General features: G+C 31.7%; 1 long non-coding RNA gene across 2 annotated transcripts; it reads left to right on the forward strand.

Moving 5' to 3' along the window:
* The first annotated feature begins 3,905 nt into the window (after window positions 1-3,905).
* On the forward strand, window positions 3,906-5,611 carry LOC111902433 (uncharacterized). 2 transcript variants are annotated; one of them, XR_002853776.2, is made up of 3 exons: window positions 3,906-4,176; window positions 4,592-4,817; window positions 5,250-5,611. It is a non-coding gene; the product is annotated as an uncharacterized LOC111902433 (long non-coding RNA). The 2 variants fall into 2 exon arrangements; XR_002853775.2 differs by lacking the exon at window positions 3,906-4,176 and having other exon boundaries at window positions 4,187-4,817.
* Window positions 5,612-5,979: the final 368 nt, after the last annotated feature.

Below are 5,979 nucleotides of genomic sequence, written 5' to 3' on the forward strand. Positions count from 1 at the left end.
GTAAAACCTATTAGGTTTCAGGTGCCCTAATCATTTGAATTGTTTAAATGTTTTTCCGCTTTGAGCATTGTAGTTGTAACCCTAATAACCCATTATACATAACACTGGATCCTATAGACAGTCAAATACTTGATTGTACTCTAAGCCCACAACCAGACAATGAACAGGAAATAAGGCCAAATCAAATATTCCCAGGCTATAAAATCTTAGTCATTTACAACTCTAATTCATAAACTAATGAAATAAAGTAATGATGTTAGTTTCGAACTAAGAAAATACAGTAATGATGTTAGTTTCGTATAAGAAAGAAACCCTGGGCAATCATGCATTATATAATTAGGATTTTCGATCATGGAATTCCAGAAGATCCCTAGCCTATCACTAGCTTGTTTTTCTATCATAACATAATATCAAATAACAGTGTGGTAGCTTGGGGTTTACTTTCTGGCTTCAACTGATCATACACATCACATCCTTCCTTGGTTACCTTTGAAGACAATTTTTGAAATTCATTTTAATACCCTTGCAGTTCCTTAGTTTGAGACTGGATTCATACGGATGTTCCTCCAACTCGCTCAAACCAATACTCCAATACTAACTTGTGACATCTCAAAAATCACAATGATTTTAAACTTTTTAAAACATCCCAAAATCATATAATGTTTACAAAATCATTATTTCCAAAGTGTTTATCAATGTTAAAGTATCCCAAAATCACAAGTCCACAAAACAAGAGGATGTGTATGGCCACACCTTCGCCTTTCCGCGATCATCAGAAGTACCTGAAACAATAAACTAAAACCACAAGCCAAAGCTTAGTGACCTCCCCTAAATTACCACCACATAAACATAACACACAACAATATACATATAGAGCCTTTAGCATGAATGGACCGCCTCACCGGGTCTTTAGCCTATTTGGACCGTTCTCCAGGCCTTCGGCCTGACTGGTCCGCCTCGCAGGCCTTCAGTCTATCTGGACCACCCTGGGTATCTTGGCCTTCAGCACAAAGCAGGACCGCCTCAACCCGATACACTATCACATATCAACATATACCATAAGAATCAAAAGCTAGCACATATAGATGGTCATACAGATCTAACAGATCACTACAATATAGCAACATCCTATATACCAGGATATAAATCTAACAGATCACTACAACATACAACATATAGTAAAACCAAGATATCAATCCAGTGGGCCGATCTTGGTGCATTCGACCTGCAAGTATAGTGAGGAAGGTTCATCTTATAGTCTGACGATAAGTTGAACGATAAATTGCTCCAAATACCGGCACTACAGGTCACCTATTCAACAGATAGAGACCCAAAATCAACTATTTATTAAATACCCAAAATACCCTAGGTCAAACTGGTCAAAATCAGCAAGTCAACCTATTCAACACAACCGAGTCGACTCAGGCTTCGTACGCAAGGCATACTCCGGAGGTATGTAGGACATACTCGAGCTTTGACCATAATCGGGATGGTTGACCACGTATACGCTACATACTCCAGGTTACACTGGGCGTATGCCCAGACTTCTCAGATCCATTATAAGAGCTTAATAGATTAACCTCTTACATCCAACTTTCAGATCCAAGGGCAAAATACCATTAAGAGTCATAAAGTTTCCCACTTCATGACTTGCATGTCCATAAAGTGCTTAATCCACAAAATCTCAACATCTTAATTCCTTAAGACCTTTTATAGCATGCATGGCGCAAAACCACCCATCAAGACCACATTTTTATGCTCAAGAATCACCATATTTTGGACAAAAAGAACATAAAATCAAGCCCAAACCAAGATATAAGTATAACTTCACCAAGTTAATAACTTTATACCTCCAAGTGGTGTCAAATGATGATGTGATTCTGGATCTATGGTGCATCACTCCTCCAAGATGGTCTCTACTTCCTTCTTTCTTCTTTAAAGGCACAAAACATACACACAAACAAGCTCAAAAATGCTCACAAGATAGATTAGGGTATGCAAAAACGTTATGAGGTGATGGAGGCTGATGAAAAAACGAGACATGAGGCTATAATGGTGTTTATATATGGACCAAACCCTAAAATTTATGGTTTGGACTTTCTTCAGGTACGCCCCGTGTACAAGGTGTATGCCCAGCGTACTAGCGCGCGCCCTAGTATGCTCTGCATACACACGTACACTTAGTTTACTCCTCAATGTCCAAAATTACCAAAATGCCACAATGGGCCATTTTGTACTCATTCTCTTACCTAGGGACCAAAATGCAATTTTTAATCATACAAATGGTTGCAATTGAAAATACCTCAACATCCGGATGTTACAACAAATCACTCTAAAGCATAATAGTTTTACTAGTAGCTTCATATTTATTGTTGTTTATTTATAAATATATTAAACTGATCACCATAAATATTATTATTATTGTTTTATTTTATTTATAAGTGTTCAAACTATGCTATCTTATATGAATTCATGTTAAATGGTTTAGAAAATAGTTATTATGATTTCCATTTATGACTAATTTTTATTTATTTATCGACTCTCATAGACTAATTACTTTTAACTACTTGGCCCTCTTTTTATTTATTTCAAATATAAAAAATATTTTATAAGCTTTTTAAAAAAAATGATTTTTTTTTCTTGCGATAAGAAGAGGTAATATCAAAACACTAACAACCTCGATGGTTAGGAAAAGAAGGTAAGAATTTGATGATTTTTCTCGATCGATCAAACCTTTCTATATATTCCTTTTGTGTGATTTTTGATTGTTAAATAAGTTTTTTAATATATATATATATATATATATATATATATATATATATATATATATATATATATATATATATATATTACTATTCTAATCTAATCTATACTAATAAAAGAGTAACTCTTTTGCCATGTTTCACCATATTAGACATTTTAATTAATATTTTGCCACTTGTCAATCTATTAGTTTTCCATTTTAAATTTATTAGACCTCCTCATTAATGTGATTCTATTTTAAATTTTAAATTTTAAATTATTTTTTTCATTAATTCACAAATAAAAATATCTAATCCTCCTTAATAAATAAAGGTTTTTTTTGCCACATGTCAATCGCTCATTAGTTTTGACACTTGTCATTTTGTAGTATTTTTGAAATATATATTATCCACTTGTCAATTTTTGATTTGTTTCAATTTTTAAAATTAAAATTATATATATGTAAAGTATTAAATACGTTAATCCCCTTCTTATTTTAAAGTTGTATATTAAAAAATATTTTCAGTTTACACTTTAGTTTAATATTTCATTTTTTTTAAATCAACCCGTGTAATACGCGGATATCACACCTAGTATATATTAAAAAATTAATTTTATATATTTATTTGAATCAATGATTATAATTTCACATAATTAATAAAAAATATCTCTTAAATTAATAATTTATTTAAAATAACTTATTAATAATTTTGAGTTTTTGCTATAAAAGTTTGATTAATTTTATAACTGTGGTTCCCACGGGTTATAAACTAGTAAAAGAATAATTTTATTCTCCTTTTGACATGTATCATCCTATTAAGCCTCCTAATTAATACATATTTTATGCTCCTTTTGCCATGTGATGCATTATTATGTCTCATAATTAATGTATGTCACTTGTCAAACTATTAATTCTTCATTTTAAATTTCAAATTTTAAATTTCCCACTCTAATTAAATTAAATCAATAAATTAGAATAAAAATTAAAATAAAAATAATACAAATTATAAAATGATATAATTTCATATATTTATTTAAATCAATGATTAAAATTTATATAGTTAAAAATATCTTTTAATTAATAATTTTTTAAAAATAATTGATTAATAATTTTGAACTTTTATTATAAAAATTTAATTAATTTTAAAACATGGTACAGCAGCTTGGTTGCTTCCTTCACACCGGCTCACTGTTACCTCCTAGCCTCATGCTTATCTCATGGTGGCGTCTGATGCTTAACTGTAGGGTTTTCTTCATTGTCGATAAACACAAGATTTCCCAGGCTGCTTGCCACATTCGACTTCTTCTTTGGCACCTCAAATAGCTTAATCATCGGAGGTTACACGTGGACCCCATTTTAAAGGGTCATTTGTTCTATAAGCATTAGTTATGTTCCAATACAACGCTATATGCTTCTTCTCCAAGTGGATTAAGGTAATTCCTTTTTTAATCTTATATTCATCATTTCTTGATTTCTCCTTCCTTCGCCTAAAAGAGGTCAGTCAGGACCGTCTCAAGATCATTCCTCATTTACATCTTTCCGGTCAACTGACGTCACCACCAGCCAGAATAGTTGATGTCGCAGCTGTCAGGACAACTAATTCAGTTAGGGTGTTGCTGTCTTATTTAATTGATGGTCTGAATTGGGACTCCTTTTCTATCTATGCTTACACAACCCTCTTCCATCAATGTCCATCATCATAAATGCTACTCTGACATATCTCTATTTCTCCTTTGCCTCCCCGTATCGACCCTTTCCCAGGCTGCATTCTTTCTTAATTTTTTTTTTTAATAGAATTAAGGGTATGTTTAGGTTTTCTAATTTGATTATGTTTAATTTGGCTTTCAGTGCTTATTTGAGCCCTAAAGTGATGTCTTCTTTCTCTAGAAGCTCCCTTTTACGTGATTGATCATGTTTGGATTTTAAAATGAAGAACCGTAATCGACTGATATGTTGATTGTTTGATAGTTTTGTTCTAATTTTTTGGTTTTGGTGGTTTAACGGAATCAATCCTACAGTATCGGGTGCGCCCATTTCGATTGTCAAAATTGATGCCATGGAAGCCCAAATTAAGGTGATTTTTTCCTATTTTTTGCATGATTGATTATTTATGTGCTTGAAATCATTGTCATGTCAAATTATTGTAAATGGTAAGTTTCTTTTCATGTTAAAGAACAGAAAGTATCTACTACAAAATTCGGTGTTGATATTATCACATTAGAAGAGATTTGGCTGTGATTAATCAAAAAGAGGAACTCAACTTTACCCTTGTGTTGTAATCAAGAGAAAATAGGGTTTTTGAAATCTTCTATTGCTTACAAATAGATGCTAAATTAGTTTCTTTATTTTTCTATTTAACTTCTATATTTATTTTTGATTTTTAAGTTAAAGGGCATAGTACAAAGTTTGGTTTTCATATTGAGAGAAAGACTTTTGTTTCTATTAAACCATAAATGTATGCATTTTACCGAAGTTGTACTAATTTATTTGTTGGTTATTCAAATAGAGTAAATCTGTGGACAGAGCCATTAATGCTCTGAAGGAAGAAGAACCTGATCTGGTTTTTACATTTGAACCAGGTTCTGACCAAGCTTTGAAATAATATCAGATGAAATGGATAACGCTAAACAATTTCTGGTATTGTCAACTAAACCAAAAAAAATGCTTTCAGGTTCATTTGAATTGAATTTTTCATCATAAAAGGGTATTATTTACTCAATTGGAGTAAGTTTGTATATATGTGAATCAAATTTTCTCTATTTTAGGCCCCTCCCTGTCTACTTACTGTTATTTTTCTTATGTCTTTTGTAATCTCAAGTCACTTGTGTATTTTGAAGCAATAATCATTGACTTACTGGAGTTAATTGAGTTGTTTGGTATAATATCACGACATAATTTGTATTAACCTTTGAATTTAAAGATTACAAAAACAACTTATTTGGTGTCTGAGGTATAAACTTTGGTATTCCCCTTTATTTTAAATTGATTTTGTTGTTTAGTTTCATTATAATTGTTTTAAAAAGAGAGGTCCTACATAAAGTAGGTTAAAGTTCAATCTTAGTGAGCTTGATCTACTGTAATTGCATTTTGTTGAACAAGAGTAATTTCTAATGAGCTAAGTTGCACATAAACGAATATTGCAATTGGAAACGGATACGGAAACGGAAACGAGAAACAGCGAAACCCAAAAAATCAAGATATGGATACGGCAGAGATACGACAATACAAAAATATGT

The sequence above is a fragment of the Lactuca sativa genome, chromosome 3 (assembly GCF_002870075.4).
Source record: "Lactuca sativa cultivar Salinas chromosome 3, Lsat_Salinas_v11, whole genome shotgun sequence".
NCBI classification, from domain to species: domain Eukaryota; kingdom Viridiplantae; phylum Streptophyta; class Magnoliopsida; order Asterales; family Asteraceae; genus Lactuca; species Lactuca sativa.